This window comes from Amblyraja radiata, chromosome 4, assembly GCF_010909765.2.
Source record: "Amblyraja radiata isolate CabotCenter1 chromosome 4, sAmbRad1.1.pri, whole genome shotgun sequence".
NCBI classification, from domain to species: domain Eukaryota; kingdom Metazoa; phylum Chordata; class Chondrichthyes; order Rajiformes; family Rajidae; genus Amblyraja; species Amblyraja radiata.
Genome location: NC_045959.1, coordinates 99,835,578 through 99,856,599, shown reverse-complemented (window position 1 = coordinate 99,856,599; position 21,022 = coordinate 99,835,578). Strand labels below are relative to the sequence as shown.

At 43.3% G+C, this 21,022-nt stretch overlaps 1 protein-coding gene across 1 annotated transcript in view; it reads right to left on the bottom strand.

The window, feature by feature from the left end:
- The window catches only part of LOC116972405 (lethal(3)malignant brain tumor-like protein 4), a 348,065-nt gene that overhangs the window by 108,306 nt on the left and 218,737 nt on the right, over positions 1-21,022 (bottom strand). The window lies entirely within an intron of this gene.

Genomic DNA, 21,022 nt, shown 5'->3' with positions numbered 1-21,022 from the left:
CAAATTGGTTAATCAATAGCCAAAGCATACATTAAAGCTAATGTTTCAGTCTCCTCTACCACAATCTGCATGGGCCAGATCACAGTGATGGCTAGCCTCTAGTTTCTTACAGAGCATCAGGGAGCAGCAGTATGTAAATCAACATTTTCTGGACATCTGGACAACAGCTTGGAACAATGAAACATGCCTGAAGTTAGATGCGGCTCCCCCGACCACCTGCTCCATCCCTATACTCATCACTTATACAGAACATGATAAAGTGCAGCATAGGAATGGGCCCTTTGGACCATAATGTCTGTGCCGAACATAATATTACGAAAAAATAACCTCATCTGGTGCACATGATCCAAACCGTTCCAGTATGTCCACAAGCTTATTTCAAAGTCTCTTAAACGACTATTGTCTCTGCCTCCACCACCATTCCTGGCTGTGTGTTCCAGGCACTCACTGCCATCTGTGTAAAAAACTTAGCCGGCACATCTCCTTTAAACATTGGTGTCAGGGGTTATGCGGAGAAGGCAGGAGAATGGGGTTAAGAGGGAAAGATAGATAAGCCATGCTTGAACGGTGGAGTAGACTTGATGAGCCGAATGGCCTAAGTCTGCTCTTATTACATGAACATTGCCTCTTTCACCTTAAAGCTCTGTGCTCTAGTCATTGACAATTCAACCCTGGGAAAAAGGTTCTGACTGTCTATCTATCAATGCCTCTCATCATCTATATCTATCTATACTATTACTAAAACTCTCATCTTGTCCTCTTCCGGTTTGCGTTGTTTTAAAATTTGAGCAAAAACGGTACGCTTTATCGCTAGAATTTTTTTGCTACCTTACTCACCGTTCTCCTCTGCTCCAAGCGCACACCGTTTTGTTCCCATCAGTGGAATATTACAAAAGTTATGAAGGTTTAAAATATCGTGAGAACAGCAGATTGGTCTTCTCGCCTGTCAGTCACCATGAAGGTAACGCCCCTTCCTGCACCCGCTGTTAATCACCAGGCGGGGCGAGGAGAATGAACTCCCGGAGGTGGGGCTGAGTCCTCAAGCCGTGCTGATTGAGTCCGCAAGCCTTGCTGACTGAGTTCGCGAGCCGTGCGGAGGAGAACGACCAGCGAAGTGACCAGTGAGTCCCCATCGCACCCCCAACTCCTTCCCCTCCGGCCCCCTCGCTGGCTACTGCCCCCTTCCCCGTATTGCTGCACACTCCCCCATGGCTCTTCCCCCATCTTTTCTCTGAGCTCTCTTCCCCCCTGCCCCCCTCCCTCCCCCCCGCCCCTCCCCCTTTCACCCCAACTCCCCCACACACCCCTCACAACCCTCCCCCTGCTCACCACACTTCCCACTCCCACACCCCTTGCCCACACACCCCTCTCCCACACACCCTCCGCCCACACACCCCTCTCCTCCAAACCCCCCACTGCCCACACATACCCCCCTCACACACCCCTCATCCCCCCACATCCCCTCTGCCCACACATACCCCCCTCCCACACACCCCTTCCTCCCCTACACCCCTCTCCCCAAACCCCCCCGTCCCACAACCCCTCCCTGCCCTCACACCCCCCGCCCACACACCCCCACAACGCTCCCCCCACAATGCCACACCACCCCGCTCACACACCCCTCCCCCCACAAACCCCCCACCCACACACCCCTCTCCCCCACAACCCCCTTCCCCCCACAACCCCTTCCCCCCCACATGGCCCCCCCATATCTCACTGACCTCCTCTCCCCCTACCAACCCTCACGGTCCCTCAGATCCACATCAGCCGGTCTCCTCTCCATCCACAAGTCCAACCTCCGCAGTTTTGGGGACAGAGCCTTCTCCAGGGCAGCTCCCAGGCTCTGGAACTCCCTCCCCCAACTGATCCGCAATTCCGTGTCCCCCACCACCTTCCAGTCCCGCCTCAAGACCCATCTCTTCACCTCTGCCTATCCTTAGCCCCACGTCCCCCTCCCTTTTCATCTGTGCATTAATTGCCTCATATTGTGTTTTGAATTGAATTCTGTCTTTACTTTGTGTACTAATCATGTCTCTACTATTTATTTCATTCCCCTTACATGTTTTTCCTCTACCTGCTAAATTTTTGTAAGGTGTCCTTGAGACTCTTGAAAGGCGCCCATAAATAAAATGTATTATTATTATTATAACTCCCCCTCCCCCCGTTGTGACTGGGACCCAACGGGTCCCACTTAGTCTAGTTCTATATAGTTCTCTCAGGTATCCCCTCAAGCTCCAATCTTCTGGAGAAAGTCTAAAAGCCCTGTCCCACTGTACGAGTTCATTCCAAGAGCTCTCCCGAGTTAAAAAAAAAATCAAACTCGTGGTAAGCACGTAGAATGAACGTAGCGGGTACGTCGGAGCCCGGGGATGTCTCTTAGCGGCTCGTAACGCTAACGGCAGGTACTCGGGAAGACTCGCTAACGGCAGGTAAGCTCGGGAAGACTCGTGAAGATTTTTCAACATGTTGAAAAATGTCCACGAGAGCCCCGAGTACCGACGAGCGGCCATTACCGTAAATCTCCGAGTTTGAATCAGGGCAAACTCGGGAGAACTCTTTGAATGAACTCGTACGGTGGGACAGGGCTTTAAGTTTGTCCAACCTCTCTCTTGCAGCTAATACTCCCTAATCCAGGCAGCATTCTGATAAATCTTTTCTACACACTCTCCAAAGTCCCTATACCTTTCATGTAATCGGGTGACCAGAACTGTGGATGAACCCTCCAGTATGTCATCTTCTCCAATGTGGCCAGCATGACATTCTTCCCGATTAGTAATGCAACTCCACCACCTCTTATCTCCCTCTCTATCACGTCTGAAACATCGCAACCCTGGTATGTTGAGCTGTCAGGTTGCAACTAAGTGCCCGTACTGGCAAAAACATTATAGTCCCAAGCCTTGATCCAGACTCTTGACTGAAGAATGGCATAGGTTTGACCAATCTGATCCTGAAAGAAATGGTTACTAAACAAGGGTGTGCAGTGAAGTGAGTGAAGGCTTTACCTACTCCTCTTTCAGAGATGCAGAGTGATCTCTCGAATAAATTACCAATGATGGTCATAATGGCTAATGCCCTTGGTACAGGACATTTTCAAATGACATCATGAGCAAGCAATTTAATTTGCCATTTGGACTCTGCAGGAAAGACATGATAAAATCAGCACAAGCCTCATAACCTATTAGAAATGATTTTACAAATCACCGAACGATGTCCTGCGGGGTCTAAAGGCAATACGTATATATAACATCGTACATAATCCAATTTCTTTGCCTTTGGTTACCGTACAATTTTCATCAAATGTGGAAAAAAAGCAATCATGCAGTGAAACAAATCACCTTTCCTATGTTTGACATTCTTTCCAACGGCCCTCGACGACTGTATCACTGAACGCTTGCTCTGGTTCTGCCAAGGTCTGCTGGATCTCCCAGTTGCTAACCATTTTAACTCCCCTCCCATTGCAACACTGCTCTTTCTGTCCCAGATCTCCTCCATCGCCAGAGTTAGGTCACATCAACCTGGAGGAACAGGTACCTCACATTCCACTTGGCTAGTTTACAACCCAATGGTGTGAACATTGGATTCTCCAACTTTAGGTAACCTCTCTCTACCCACCCCCTCCCTCCCCTGTGCCTCACATGCACTCCCACCTTTTTCTCTCTTCCCCCACCACCGCCAACCCCACCTTGTTACTTTATTTCCTCTGGCTTCGCAATCTCCACCTTTTCAACCTGTCTCACACCTTCCTTTCTTATTTCTGGTGACTGATCCAACCATCTGCCTATTAATAAATCTGCCCCTCATCTGTGTCGACCTATGCTTTGTCCTGCCTCTCTCCAGCTTTATTTTCCTCCCCACCCCACAATCATTCTGAAGGGTCTCAACCCAAAACATCACCTATCCATGTTCTTCAGAGATGCTGCCTGACCTGCTGAATTACACCAGCACTTTATGTCCATCACTTCTCTAGCACCTTCCGTGTTCCCAACTGTACTATTAACCTTTCTATTGCAGTAAACAATATATGTGTTGCAGTTCCAGTAAAGTAACGTTGGCAGAGCAAGGTCAGTTTTGAGATAGCTAGTTTTCCTTTCAGCAGTTACTTCAAATTTACTAATGCAAAATTTAACAACGTTGTACATATCATAACACTCGAGATTTTTTTTTAAACCAAAGGCTTCCCTTCAGTGAGCTGTTTTTTTTCTCCATAAAATAAATTTGACTGCCAAATAATATTATCTGCACAGGTTACATAAAGAGAACAAAAGATAATCTGTACTTTTGAGATCCAAAGGCAATCAAATTAAGTTGGAACAGGAAATGAGACATTAGTAAAATTTAACGATAGTTGGCAGCTGACTTAATTAACCCTGATGTTGGGTCGTAACTGCAATGAATAAGATCAATGTCCTTTCAGACACTCATGCTGTGAGATTATTTTGTATGGAAATAGGCTGCAAATACTCTAAAAAATATCACACGGTAAAAAGATGGCCTGTCCTTCACTGTATAAAGAATGAATGGTGCAGCTCTGTTAATCACCAACTAGCCAGCCAAAGCTCACTGCAGCCTGAAAAATGAACATGTGCCATGAAATCCATTCCATATTATACAGAAACCATAGCAACAGTTGCATAGTTGAAGTTATATATCCAGAGATAAACTTCCAAACACATATCCATGGAAAGCAATTATACCTTCTTTAGCTTCCAGATCATTTATATCTATTGGGATTTAATCTAGTAATCATGACTTGATTTATACAGAATCTTGTACATGTAAAACATCCATAGGTATTTCACAAGAATTGGGAGAGAGAGGGGGAGGGGGAGGGGGAGGGGGAGGGGGAGAGGGAGAGGGAGAGGGAGAGGGAGAGGGAGAGGGAGAGGGAGAGAGGGAGAAGGAGAGGGAGAGGGAGAGGGAGAGGGAGAGGGAGAGGGAGAGGGAGAGGGAGAGGGAGAGGGAGAGGGAGAGGAGAGGGAGAGGGAGAGGGAGAGGGAGAGGGAGAGAGAGAGGCATGCAGGTGCAGCAGGCAGTGAAGAAAGCGAATGGTATGTTAGCTTTCATAGCAAAGGATTTGAGTATAGGAGCAGGGAGGTTCTACTGCAGTTGTACAGGGTCTTGGTGAGACCACACCTGGAGTATTGCGTACAGTTTTGGTCTCCAAATCTGAGGAAGGACATTATTGCCATAGAGAGAGTGCAGAGAAGGTTCACCAGACTGATTCCTGGGATGTCAGGACTGTCTTATGAAGAAAGACTGGATAGACTTGGTTTATACTCTTTAGAATTTAGGAGATTGAGAGGGGATCTTATAGAAACTTACAAAATTCTTAAGGGGTTGGACAGGCTAGATGCAGGAAGATTGCTCCCGATGTTGGGGAATTCCAGGACAAGGGGTCACAGCTTAAGGATAAGGGGGAAATCCTTTAAAACCGAGATGAGAATAACTTTTTTCACACAGAGAGTGGTGAATCTCTGGAACTCTCTGCCACAGAGGGTAGTCGAGGCCAGTTCGAGAGGGAGAGGGAGAGGGAGGAGAGGGAGAGGGAGAGGGAGGAGAGGGAGAGGGAGAGGGAGAGAATATATATATATATGCGGGGAAGAAAAGGGGTTTAAAGAGAGAAAACTCCAAAGCTGGAGACCAAGGCGGGTAAAAACTGGTGCGAAAGGTAAAATGAGGGAAGAAGGAAATGCGCAAGAAGACAGAACCGAAGGAACAAAGATTTGAACAGCACATCCCAATGGGCAGCACAAACATGTACATTTTATTTTGGAGACATTGGTGGACTGGGAGCCAATTTGGTTGAACAAGAAGAAGGATGAAAGTGATTGGGGCTTGTTATGTTATGAGAGAAGATTCAGGCAGCAGAACTTTGGAAAAGTTGAAGTTTATTCAACATGAAAAGAGGAGGAAGGCCAAGGGAATATTAGAATAACCATCTGGAGCTAACAAACATTGAGGATTCCAGCAGCACATGGGTTGAGACAAGCGGCACAATGGGCAGTCCTGGTAACAGAGGGAATATATAGTGGGAAACTGAGCTCAAATTCAAATGCACCATTGTTAGGAAACAATCTGAATCAAGTTGAGACACTGTTGAGAGAATGGAATAGGTTGCCAGTGAAGGAAATTTGTAGCAGAATTTTAAGAGGAAAGCCTTAATGTTAAGGCAAAATGACTGGTGCAGAGTATGATACGGTTATTGATTTAAAGTTAAATGACTCAAATGGATATGCAAGTTCTTAAGAAAAGACACAAAGTGCTTGAGTAACTGTGGGTCGGGCAGCATCTCTGGAGAACATCTCTACTGCAGTTGTACAGGGTATTGGTGAGACCACACCTGGAGTATTGCGTACAGTTTTGGTCTCCAAATCTGAGGAAAGACATTCTTGCCATAGAGGGAGTACAGAGAAGGTTCACCAGACTGATTCCTGGGATGTCAGGACTTTCATATGAAGAAAGACTGGATAGACTCGGCTTGTACTCGCTAGAATTTAGAAGATTGAGGGGGGATCTTATAGAAACTTCCAAAATTCTTAAGGGGTTGAACAGGTTAGATGCAGGAAGATTGTTCCCGATGTTTGGGAAGTCCAGGACAAGGGGCCACAGTTTAAGGATAAAGGGGAAATCCTTTAGGACCGAGATGAGAACAAAAATTTCACACAGAGAGTGGTGAATCTCTGGAACTCTCTGCCACAGAAGGTAGTTGAGGCCAGTTAATTGGCTATATTTAAGAGGGAGTTAGATGTGGCCCTTGTGGCTAAAGGGATCAGGGGGTATGGAGAGAAGGCAGATACAGGATACTGAGTTGGATGATCAGCCATGATCATATTGAATGGCGGTGCAGGCTCGAAGGGCCGAATGGCCTACTCCTGCACCTATTTTCTATGTTTCTATGTTTCTAACATGGATAGTTGACATTTGGGTCAGGACCCTCTTCAGACTGATTCTAGCAGGGAGGAAATTAGCTGAAAGAGAGGTTAGATCCTTATCCTTCTGTGTCTTGCCTATATAATGCCTGTCTGAATGTCTCTTAATTCTAGTGATTGTATCTGTCTTCATTACCCCTCTGGCAGCCAGCTCCAACTATCAACTCCTCTCTGTATAAAAAATACTTTCTCTTCAAATTCTCTTGAAAACACGTCCCCCATATCTTAAATCTATGTTCTCTTGTTTTGAAGTCCCGATAATGGAAAAAATGATTCTGACTATCCACCCTATCCATGTTTCTTATCATTTTATGTACCTCCATCAGGTCACCCCTCAGCCTTCTTTGTTCCAGGGAAAATAAACTCAGCCGATCAATCTCCCCCCTCAAATTAACTTTCTTCAATTCAGGCAACATTTCACAGCTCCTTGAAACATACAGAATTATGGTCACTGATTTCCCCACCACCACTTCCACCATCTAACTGTAATTTCCTAAAATCTCTCAAAAACCTTTATTGGTTGCACTTAACAAATTCTGTCCCATCGGAGCCTTTTACACCAATGCAATCTCAGCTAATATTGGGGAAGTTACAATCCCCCATGAATAACCCTAGTGCTCTTTCATCTTTCTGTAATTTAGTTACTTATCTGTTCCTCTACTTCCCATTGATTAATAGGACGTCCTTCGTATAATCCCAGCAAGTGATTCTCTCTCTCTCTCACTCTCTGCCTGGCTCCTTTGGATCATCCTTCCAGGATATCCTCTCCAAGGATTACTGCTCTATTTCCCCGAATCAGTAATGCTACTTTCCCCTTCTCTTTTGAATTTCACTCAATCACATCTGAAATTTCCATAACATGGAATATTAAACTACCAGGCTTGTCCTGCCCTCAACCATGTTTTCATGATTGCAATTGCATCATATTTCCAAGTGTTGATCCATACTGACCTCAAATGACATACCTGTGAGGTTTCTTGTTTTAGAGCAAATATGTTTGAGCCTGCCTGCAGTCTGCTCCGCCCACTGGACTTGCTTGATTTCTCTTCTCTCCCATCATTTTCCTCCCCATCTGCTGCACTATTGCTATGCTTCCTACCTCCGTGCCAAATTAGATTTAAATCCTCCCAGCCAGTGTCAGTAAAACTCTGCAAGTAAATTGGGTCCTCTGCAGTTTAGGTGCAACCCAACTTGCTTGTACAAGAAGCACCAACCCAAGAAGCAATTCCAATGATTCAAATCATTGCTAAATTATAAATTCATTAACATGATATTTATTTCCTTAAAATTACTCTGCAATCAAAACCTGCAACATAATAATGAACTAAACTAAGATGAATCGGCACGACAAATCTGCTGAACTCGTGGAAAATATCCTAGGTAATCGGATTAAGGCAACAGAAGAGCACTTGTTCATACCACAAAGAGCATTAAATAGTGAAGAAACATACGTTATATGATTGCTTTGATAAATATTCTTCAATCTGCAATGTAATTGGAAATACAAAATATCACAGAGCAATTTCATTAGTGATCAACTGCAAGTCTAACGTCTGGTAGAATCAATCACTTGCGTCCATCTCACGGTCTTATTAAAAGTTTATTTTATTAGCATATGTTTGACTTCTTGTAGCATATTCACTTTGCTGTGGTAGAGATATATTCATAAAAGTTGGCAAAGCGATTATCTGAAGCAAAGGTGGACAGAAATGCTGGAGGAACTCAGCAGGTGAGGCAGCATCTATGGAGAGATGAAATAGGCGACGTTTCGGGTCAAGACCCTTCTACAGACTGAAGAAGCATCAACAGCATCTGCAGTTCTTTCTTCAACATTTTGTCCAGCATCTGCAGTTCTTTCTTAAACATTTGAAGCAATGCAGTATTTTTCATTTTAATATCATTTTTAACATCATCACAGATAAATCAACATCACAGACTTGGAATATTTTCTCTAGAATACCAGAGATTAATGGGAGACCTGATAGAAGTGTATACAATTATGAGAAGCATAAATAGGGTTGACAGTCAGAACCATTTTCCCACGGTGGAAATGTCAAAGACTAGAAGGCATAGCTTTAAGAGGAGAGGGGCAAGTTTAAAGAAGACTAGACCAGGTGCAGACCCGTTGGGTCTGCTCCCCCAACGCAAGATTCCACCACTCACCCATTCCCCCAACGCAACCTGTTCCAACGCAATATTGCACCCCTCACGCGTAGCCCCCAACTGCACAGGTGCGGCTCATTTCTCCTCATCCACCAGCACTGCCTCCTCCTCCTCTTTGCCCTCCCTATTCAATCCCTCGAGAGGGAGAGGGGGTAGAGAGGGAGGGGTGGTAGAGAGGAAGGGGGTGGATGGGAGGGGGGCAGAGAGGGAGGGGAAGGTGGGTAGAGAGGAAGAGGGAGGGGATGGAGGGAGAGGGGAGGGGGTAAAGAGGGAGGTGGTGGGGGTAGAGAGGGAGAGGAAGCAGAGAAGGAGGGGGGTAGAGAGAGAGGGAGGGGGTAGAGGGAGAGGGAGGGGGGTAGTGTTGGGGACATGCCTCCCTACTCCTCCTCATTTCCCTCATCTTCTTCCCTTCACTCCCATTCCCAGCACCTACCCAGGTCGTAGAGCAGCGCCAGGGCCTGGAACTCGGCCTGGTTCTTGTACTCGGGACAGCCTTGGCTGTAGACTGCAGCCGTCAACTTGACTGCCACCTGACCTCCAGTCCAGGCCTCGACATCATCTCTAGGCTCGTCTCTGACCCCAGACCCAGGCTCGTCCTTGGTTCCAGTGGCGGCTTCTTTCTCGACCCCGGTCACGGCCCCATTCCAAGTCCCGGGCTCAGCTCCAGCCCAGGCCCAGACCCCGGGCTCGGCCCGCGGCACCACCTTCCACACCAGGTAATCGGGCGTCGGGAGCCGCCGCCACTCCTCATTCACCGCAAGCGCTGGAGTGCCCCTCCCTCCCGTAGTGTCCCGTCATGCCTTGCGAGTGAATTGTGACGGCACTCGGATTTTTTTTCCGAAATGGGTGAGTTTGGGCTGTTTTTAAAATTTCAAGGATCAATGACTTCGGAAATATAGGTAATGCGACGGGAAGATGTTTATCGCAACCACGGGGGAAATGTGAGAAGGATGTGTGAAAATGGAAAGGCTGTGGCCTAGCGTTTGGAAGAAAATAGGAATTAACCAGATTGACAGTGGCATTAAAAGGACTTTTGGATAGGCATATGGACATGCAGGGAACAGAGGGGTAAGGGATTATGTGCAGTCAGATGAATTTTGTTTATCTTGGCATCATTTACAGCACAGACATTATTGACCAAAAGACCTGTTCTGTTCTGAAGTGTTATGTATACATGCATATTGAGATGGAGAAACTAGAGGTATGGGAAGGCACAGAACAAAGCAGAGCCTCGGGAAAAGTAGAGTCCATTGTTGGCTGGGGACAAGGTGATACCGAATAAATACAAATGGTGATATTAACTAGAGGACTAGGGTGGGGAGTCACTGAGGGGAAGGGAATGCAAGGGCTCCCTGAAGTTACTGAAATCAATATTCATGCTGCCAGCTGTCAGTCTGATGAAGGGTCTCGACCCAAAATGTCATCAATTCCTTTTCTCCAGAGATGCTACCTGACCCGCTGAGTTACTCCAGCATTTTGTGTCTTATCTTTGGTGTAAACCAGCATCTGCAGTTCCTTCTTGTGCATATTGTGATGTATGTATGAGCAGGCTACAATCATTAGTGGTGCACTGGAAGCTTCATCACATGAAGCTTAAACTAGCAATGAAAAGGTGCCATCAATTTAATGTCAGCACTAGAGAAATGTAACTACTCAGCTTGATTTCTTTACAAGACTTTCTCTTTAGTAAGAGAGTATCAGAGTAGAAAGTGTAGGAATGTTAATTGTTTCTTGTATTGTTTAATTTGCTGTATACTTCCACATTTTGTTATTGTTGCTGCAATACTTTGCCTCTGTACAAGTTAAATACAAAGAGAAAATGATCTTTCAACATCCCTCGACAGCAAACTCCAAAGAGCATTCTTCATCCACAGTCTGATGTTTCCCTTCGGTTCTGTTTTTCGCAGATAACAAGACTTGCCAGCTCTCTGAATACAATTGGCAATTAGGTACCTGTCACTGACACTAAATGGACTGCAACTTTTTGGAAACTGAGATGAGACTTCCCAAGCTAATTTTACTTCCTGCTGGCACATGCTCTGATTTGTTTGATCGGGATTATATTCAATCATAAGTCTTTGCAATAAATCAGCATCTTACATTTTCTTGACAGATTTCTTTTTAATCTCATAACCAAAATCATAGACTTGTTGCTGGGTCTGATCAGAGCCCTGATCAAGGTTAATTTAAGAACAGGCACAGCCTAATGCCATGCCAGGACTAAATAGATCTCCAGCTGTTGTTTGGGATACAGAGAGCACATTTGTCTAAAATAAAATCAACGATAAATTGAGACAAGGCCATGTTTTTATTCCTCATTTTAAATGCTTCTCATTGTGTTTTTCAGTAAGAACAAATGGAGTGGTGAAGAAAACATATAGGATATCTGGCTGCATGAGCCAAGGCATGGAGTATAAGACCAGGGAGGTTACAGTGCAACTCATAAAACATTGATTAGGCTGCAGTGAAGTACTATGTGCAGTTCTGGTCACCAGACTATGGAACGGATGTGATTCGTCTGGACAAGATCTGCATTGAGAATCGCCAGGATTTTGCCTGGGATGGAACATTTCAATTACGATAGGCTGGGTTTATATTCCCTTGGAATGGAGGAGGTGAGAGGGGGGGGGGGGGGGGTTGTATTAAGGTATACAAAATGATGAGGGCAGGGACACAGTAGGAAATAAGGAATCATTTCCCAAAAAGGGTGGTATCAAAAACTGGAGAACATAGGGAATGGCTTGGAGAGGGTCGAGGAAGAATGTTTTTACCCTGGGTCTTTGAGATTTTGCATTGCATTACCTGAAGGACTGATGGAGGCAGGTACTCTCCCAACATTTTAAAAGTATCTAGAACAACACCTGAATAGCCAAGGCATAGAAAGCATATGAATCACGTGCTACGAAATGGGATTAGTATAGATGCAGGATTTCTGGTTACTGACACTGTAAGTTGAAGGTGATGTATGGATCAAATCATTGTTTCTATTGCTTTTCAGTTAACTTTAAATTAAGTTCTGAATTTCGGTATTTGTAGTTGATGTGGAGTCTCACTTAATTACAGGTTCAGGCCATTATTTTGAACTCTAACTGAAAAGCAATCTAACTAAGACAAAGTCATTAATGATCAAAAAACTATCTTGCTGCTCTCTACGAATTAGTTGGACAAATTCCCATTGAGCCATAGGGGAACCCCAAGGAAATAACCCAAATCATTCCATAACAGAGATCCACCAACAATGTATCAATTCTTTCAGAGACTAAATTATCACAGAGGAGAATCTATCAGATCTGAAGAAAATGAAGCATTAAAGTCTCTGAAATGACTTTCACATAGGGCATCTTTATGATCATGAGATATTTGTGTTGTGTGAAAATATAGCAGAGTCGCAGTAATTAGTTCTTCCATTACCGCAGTTGAAAATGATGAATGGTTTTAACATGCCAGCTGTTCCACTGGCCACATTTGTGCATTCTCTGAAGACATCACTAATGATTTCCTGTGCCTCCATCACAAAAACATTATTTTGGAACTCTTTATCTAACCTGATTTCACAAGTTCTTTTGGCAGATAACTATTGAGGAATGTTCATGAGTTGAAAGTCAACCACAAAACTTTTCTTTGAATCTCAAAGATAATTACAAGTGCAGCAAGCCATTCGGCTGATGCAGCTCCTCATCATATGGACAACTGCATTTCTAACACATTAACCAAAGGTCTAAATGACATTTCAAAGATTGTGTTCACGGTTTCATCCTCTACCAAGTATAAGGTACAATAAAGTACCAAGCATACTTTGCATAGAGAAATGCTTCTTGATGTATTAGTCTTAACATGCCCTTCAGGAATTTGTATTAAATTACTAAATTAAATATAAACACAGAATATCCCTTTCTTGTTTGATTCAACCTGAATTAAGGCTGTGGATTCACTCTTCCATCTTTCACAGCATTGGAAACTTGTATAATTACCTTTCTCATTTAGCTATTTTCCAAGTTAATTGCTTTTCCTCATAATGCAGTCCTCTGACACTGGAAATCAATCATGTCATTTTTGCCTGAATTAGTAACAGGGCTTGGACACTTCTCTCACATCTTGATGAAGAAAAATGAATACAATACTCAGCCAGAGCTCTCGGTGGCTTTCACACATTCTACGACATTGAAGTAAAAGAGAAAATTAAATGATGTGGAATGTAAAACAGGCTTCTGATTCAATATCACCCGTTTTGTGCCATCATCCAAAATCAATTTAATCTCTGTGTTCATAGAGATAGGAAATATAGCAAAAAGCAAGCATATGCAGAAGCAGAAGTTGTACGTTGGAGGTAAGAGGAAACTGCTAAACGAGACATAATTGGATTACTAGTTCCACAATATAATGCAGTTGTCACCTAAAAAAAGCCACCTTTGGATTCACACACCAAGGTCTCTCATTTACCATATGCCATTTGATATTACAATTCCTGTCATATATCTTCATTTCATTAGTTGTAAAAACGTCGCCTATTTCCTTTGCTCCATAGATGCTGCCTCACCCGCAGAGTTTCTCCATCATTTTTATCTCCCCATTCACACAAGTTCTGTTATCCCACTTTCCTCACCCACTCCCTACACATTATGGACAATTTTACAGAGACATGTTAAACTACAAAGCCAATGCATCTTTGGGATGTGGGAGGAAACCTACATGCTTGCAGGGAGAATGTGCAAATTCAACACAGACAGTGCCCGAGGACAGGATCGAACACAGATCCCTGATGTGTGAGGCAGCAAGTCCACCAGCTGTGCCACTATATTTTATTTTCCAACACACAAAAAATTATACGTTGATAACTTTGGTTACTAAAAAAAGAAACTATCCATTTTCAGTCTTAAATCTCTAAGTGATGCTATGTCCCCCTTTACAGCTACTGTATGTTTTAATTCAGTTCAAGACTATGGGACATAAAATTGCTGCCTAAAATAGCCAGAGACCCGGAATTGATCCTGGGTGCTGTCTGTATGGAGTTTGCTCCTTTTCCCTTTGATTGCATGGGTTTTCTCCGGGTGCTCTTGTTCCCTTCCACATTCCAAAGGTGTGCAGGAACATTTTTCAGACCCAACCCAAAACGTAATATTTTCCTTTTGTCCAGAGATTCTTTCTGACTTGTTGAGGTACTCCAGCATTTTGTGTCTACCTTCAGTTTAAACCAGCATCTGCAGTTCTTTCCTACACACACAATACTATACGATAGAACTTTATTAATCCCAGGAGGGAAATTGTGTGTGTGTGTGTGTGTATAGTTATATATTCATCTATAAATATACACTGTTTTGTTTTCTCGTTTATAACATTGTTTACAGAGTACTATGTTTACATATTCTGTTGTGCTGCTGCAAGTAAGAATTTAATTGGGATATGAGAGAATAAAACACTCTTGACTCATGACTTACGTTGCTAATGTGTGGGATAGAACTAGTGTACGGGTGATCGGTGGTCGGCGTGGACTCGGTGGGCCGAAGGGCCTGTTTCCACGTTGTATGTTTAAATTAAACTAAAACACTAAAACCAGAGGAAATCTAAAGAAGGGTCTCTACCCGAAACGTCACCCAATTTCTTCTATCCAGAGATGCTGGCTGCTCCATGGAGTTCCGCCGCACAATTAAAGCATGGAATAGTCTTCACCCTACTATAGGAACCCAACCAGAAGCAATTACATTTAAAGTAGCTTTTTTTCCCCAAGAACCTTTTTTCTTTAAGTCCAAGTCAAGGGTCAAGAGAGTTTCATTGTCATGTGTCCCAGATAGGATAATGAAATTCTTGCTTGCTGCAGCACAACAGAATATGTAAACTTAATACAGAACAGGAGATAAAGGTTCACTTGGTCCATAGACCATATATATATGCACAATAAAAAAAACAGATAAAATGCAATAGGCTGTTATTTTTCAGAGTTTGGTGGTGGTGGTGTTTAAATTCTGTTTAGATTCCATTTCGAATATTTTTGGAGGACCAGGAAACCAAGAAGCAAGAGTTACTCCAGGGAGTTACTCCAGCTCCAGCGAGTGTTTCTACGTTGGTTTTCAGCGAGTGGACAGCAATGGCAGCCAGATCTCCCACCATGCAAAGGGAGGGAGAAAGTGGCCGACGCCGACCAGTAGCAGTGGCAGTGCGCATGTGCAGGGCGGCACATGTGCACAACCACAGCCGATGATGTGCTGGCCAAAGATCCTTGCTGTAGGATCTTTGGTGCTGGCCGTGGTTGTGCGCATGTGTAAGGCAGCCGGCCGTGCCGGCGGACGAGCAGTGGGGGGAGACCTGAAACACGGACAGCGGGCGGAGACTCGAGACACGGACAGCGGGTGGAGACGAGAGTGACAGAGAGAGAGAGAAAGATAGGGGGGGGTCCCGCTCAGAATTAAGCGATAGGTGTCCCGGGTGCTTGCCAAGCCGGGCAAAATGGCATGGCTTTTAGGTTGCCCGGTGGGGCTGTGGGTTGCCATTGGCAACCAGGCAACCACTAATTTCGAGCCCTGTATTAGCAATGTTATAAAATTTAGAGATATAAAAAATCAAGTCTGCAATGTATCCCATCAGATAAAGCATAAAAATAAATTTAAATTTGACACCTAATTCACTTTCATATCTTTAGTATTAAAAAAGTTATGGCCATTTTCATACTCGGAAATTAGCATCTTGTTCCCTATTGCTTTTCCATTGACTTAACACAAAAGCTGTGATCGAGGACAGTCAAAAGCCCATAACTTTCTTAACAATTAAGTGAACTGAATGAAAATTTCAGTTATTATAGATTGAAGCATTCAGAAACAAATATAAAACATCGTACTTGGATGACCTGAAATTAAAGCATATAATTAGTTAATTACCTAATTGTAGCTGATTACAAAATTGACCGTTGTGACGGAAATAGTAATAAACACCCAGACTGCCTTGAAATTTCAAAAATGTGATATTCTCAAGATTAGAACTTTAATATTATTGTATTATATGCTGTAAGTCCGTAACAGATAGGTAAATAAATTGCAATTTCTAGTAATAGACCAAGTCTTTATGGAGAAGATCAGTTGCTAGCTGGTACATTGGCAAATAACAATCAGTAGCATCATCATGCTCCTCAGATTGTAACCAATAGGCAACTCTGTACATCTTGTTTTTCCTCAACTTTTCAATTTTGGCAGTGTAAACTACAAGTTTTTGCTCTTCAAACCAAGCATGACATGCCTTTCTGCCCACTACTTTCCCATTAACAATGTCCTGTAGATTCCATTTCTTTACAAAAGGATAATTTTTTAAAATAGCCTAAAGGGCCTGTCCCACGAGCATGCAACTCCATGCGGCAAGCGCGACCTAAAGGGCCTGTCCCACGAGCATGCGACTGCATGTGGCAAGCGCGACCAAACCAGAAGTGGGGGTCGAGTGAGTGACATGAAGTTTGAGCGAAGTCCGCGGGAAGTTCGCGTGTGACGTATGGCGTCAAGGCGGTGCGTACGGCGTCGAGGCGGCTGCGGGCCGGCAGGCCGTTGCCGCGCGGAATTTTTTAACACGGTCAGTTTTTCGGAGCCCCGCGCGATGTCGGGACCAGCTCCGCACAACTCCATACGGCTCCGGCGATCGAAGTGGGACCGGCCCCGCGAGGCCGTACGGCTCAAGTGACCACGTTAGGTCGCGCTTGCCGCATGGAGTCGCATGCTCGTGGGACAGGCCCTTTAGGTTACGCTTGCCGCATGGAGTCGCATGCTCGTGGGACAGGCCCTTTAGTATCCAAATAACAAACTAATCCCATTCACACAAGAATTCACAATATAACATGATTTTAAAATGTCACTGCCATGAATTTATATGCCAGATGGAAGGAATTTACTGTTTAATTCCCATAAATTAATCCAGAAACATCCACCCAAAATATAATCAAAATTATTGTTTTTTGCACAATACATGTGACTCAAACTGTTGTGAATATTTCGTTTAAGAATAATGATCATGGAGAGAGAGTGACACAAAATATAGACAATTTAGACGGCTTATGACATGATTGTCCAAAAAAAAGGGCATTTTAATCATCTTGCTTCTGGAACGTGATCGATTGGAACGTTGCATTTGCGGTGAATTTGAACCCCATACCGGCAGTAAAAACACTGCCGGTTCGTATGCGGCCCAAATCACATTTTTGCAACGTAAAATTAGAATAAAGCCATCCCAAGAAGCAAGATTATATGTAAAATAAACGCTTTACCCTTTGTTTTGTCCCGTTCTTGCGATCCGTCACGTTGTAGGCGTTGAGGGCGTTAGAAGTCGCTTTTTATTTTAAACTAATTATTAAATTGTCTAGCGATTTAAAAAAAAAATGGGAACGGAAGTCCGATCGATTTTTCTTCAGCAGCTAGCAGCCCAAGGAAATCCCTCTCTGACAGGCAGTACAAAACTGTATTTTAATCCCCCCCGCCCCCCCTCAAAGGCGCCAAAGTCGCGCACACGGCCAGTGGCAGAACTGCAGCGCCGCTGAAGGTAAGTTTTGTAACATCGCTACTTATATTGGTTAGTGGCTACAAAGGAATCAAAGGTAGGCTGTCGGGCAAGAGACAATAAATTGTAGGGATTATATAGAAAAATGAAGAAGGGCAATGGCTCTGCCCTCCTCAGATCTGGCATGAAGCCAAATAGCCCTCCTGTACATCATCAGAAGTATAAGATCTCCCATGTCAGCATGCAGGAGGACCTATACAACATTCAGCTATGTAACATTCATGCTGCAAAACTGCAAGCAATGACCATCTGCTAAGTAACAGTGATCCACATCAACATTTCACATATCAAAACGACACTGAGTGCAAGTTTATTTCAACTTTAGCCTGTTTGATGTTAAATTGCTGGATCCAAAACCTGGCAAATCTTATGTAACAGAAATATGAGAGCACAAGGCCTGCACCATTGCCAAAAAGCCTGCACCATTTCAAGGTGGCAGTTCACCCACTTTCTCAAGGCCATTGAGGGATGGGAATTAAATGCTGTCCTTGCCAACTAAACCTCAATAATATAATAAATACAAGATGAACAGGATCCAGGGAATTATCTGTACCAGTTGATATTCAATATTAACTCCTTTGAGCATTTTGGTCAGTAACTTAGGCTTATTCTGCATGAACCATTAAAACTTTATGGTGAAATCTTCCAAATAAGTTTGAGCAATTTCAGTGTGTAACAGTATTTCAAATGTTGAATTCCTAATTCCTTTCATGTATGGCCATACTATTGGCAGCACTGTGGTGCAGCTAGTTGAGCAGGTTCAATCCTGACCTCTGCTGCTGTCTGTGTGGGTTTGCACTTTCTTGTTGTGACTGCAAGGGTTTCCTATGAATATGTCTCTTTCCTCCAACATCTCAAAGATACATGGGCTGGTACGTCAACTGTAAATTGTCCATAGTACATAGGCGAGTGATAGGCTATGTGGAGAATCGAGAGGAATATTGGGAGAGTAGAATGAAATGAGCGTATAATGAGTGTGAGTGGTTGCTTGATGGTCAACATCAACTCCGTGTGCTGAAGGATTTGTTTCCATGCTGTAAGAATCATTGACTAATAACCATATAACAATTACAGCACGGAAACAGGCCATCTCGGCCATTCTAGTCCATGCCAAACACTTATTCTCACCTAGTCCTATCTACCTGCACTCATACCATAGCCCTCCATTCCTTTCCCGTCCATATACCTATCCAATTTACTTTTAAATGATAAGATCGAACCTGCCTCCACCACTTCCACTGGAAGCTCATTCCACACAGCTACCACTCTCTGAGTAAAGAAGTTCCCCCTCATGTTACCCCTAAACTTTTGTCCCTTAATTCTCAAATCATGTCCTCTTGTTAGAATCTTCCCTACTCTCAATAGAAAAAGCTTATCCACGTCAACTCTGTCTATCCCTCTCATAATTTTAAAGACCTCTATGAAGTCCCCCCTTAACCTTCTGCGCTCCAAAGATTAAAGACCTATCTTGTTCAACCTTTCTCTGTAACTTAGGTGCTGAAACCCAGGCAACATTCTAGTAAATCTCCTCTGTACTCTCTCTATTTTGTTGACATCTTTCCTATAATTTGGCGACCAAAATTGTACACCATACTCCAGAATTGGCCTCACCAATGCCTTGTACAATTTTAACATTACATCCCAATAATAAGTTATTATTCTGCCAACACCAACTACAAATCAGCTGTGTAACAAGCTGTGTGTTTACAAGAAAACAAGTACAATCTACTGTGTTAATGGGAACTAATATTGTCTGAAAGCTTTAGTGTCCCTCCTTGTGGGACACTGACATTAAATTATCCAATAAACCAAATCCACGTGGGCAGGTATGATCCAGATTTCCTAAAGCTCTCCCACTGTATTCCCCAAAGATTAAGTATACCAAAAGTAATATCAGCAAACTGTACAAATACTGATGGAAAATTAATTTTCTGTTAGGCATAATTTGTTTCATGAGTGCAGCATGTCAAATTCAATTGCATAGAATTATCTAGACTCTTCATCAGACAGAATTCACCATGAATATTTAAAATGGATGTTAATGAATAACCCAAAGCTGTTTTTTTTTAATATGTTGACATCTAGATCCAATAACAAAACCTCGAGCCTCCACTGAAAACTCATTATAAATTGGATTGGCACACAAAGAAATACAATTAAATGATTAATAAGCAACAGATAAGAAATTAAGGCATGCTTCAGTTTCCTAATATTCATATGGGGAGGCATTGGCAGCAGGAGTATGGTTCTGGTATTCTGCAGAAAAAACAGGTGTTCTGCATGCTGCCTCTGCCATTTTAATACTGCCACCTCTCATGATTTCACTTTTAAGTCTGGTGTTGATTGCACAGCAACCAGCTTCATCAGGATCCACATGACATAATTTCAACTTGGTTTTCAAAGACCCAATCAAAAAATTGTATTTGATGGAACTTGGAACAAACAGCGGAAAGATGGCAGAATCGGGATGATTTACTGATTCCTTGTTTACTGTGTTGCTGAGACTTGTCAGCATGGCAGATTCAGTCGGAGATCGCATTAATGGTCTAAGCAGGTCAGGATAGGAAAATAAAATTGAACATTCATCTAAATTCCACGGTTCGCATCAATCAATCTTCTTTCTCACTGCCTCTCAAGCTTGGCCTTCCACATCGGTCCACATACAGAATCATAGATAGTCCTTAACAGTCAAAAATGAGTAACAGCACAAATCCCACTTTTCAACAATTGTTCTCTGGCCCACATGCCATATCCCTTCAGACACATATCCAAATAAATTTTAAATACAGTGAGTATCTTTGCCTTTGCTACTCTTTCAAACAGTGAATTCTGGACAGATACCACACTGTGTGAAAATATTTCACCTCCTCTCTATATACCTTCAATCTGCAGTAGGCCCCTTCTCCTCAAGGATATGTCTTTTCTGTTTAATTTTAGCAGATTGGTTATGATTTTACACACCTCAATTAAGTCTCCCCACACTTATTCCAAATAAATTGACCCCAACCCATCCTTCTTCTCCTTAATTCAAAGTTTTTAAATTTGTACATCTCCTCTGCACACTCTCTGGAGCGATTGCACATTTCATATACTGCAATAGTCAAGGAATGTTTTGAATGGTACTCCAATACTCTTTGCCTGGTCTGATAAAAAGAAGAGAACCTAACAGTTTTAAACCACCAGAAACTGTTGGAAAAACTCAGCAGGTCAAGCAGCATTTCTGGAGACAAAGGGATGGCCAACATTTCTGATTGAGACCCGGCATTCATCCCTTTGCTTGCATAGATGATTGACTTGCTGAGTTCCTCCAATAGTTTTTTTTAAATCCCAGATTCAAGATATTTTTGGAAGCATCTGCAGTTTTCTGTGCCTATATTGTCTTAAACACTTTATCTACCTCTCCT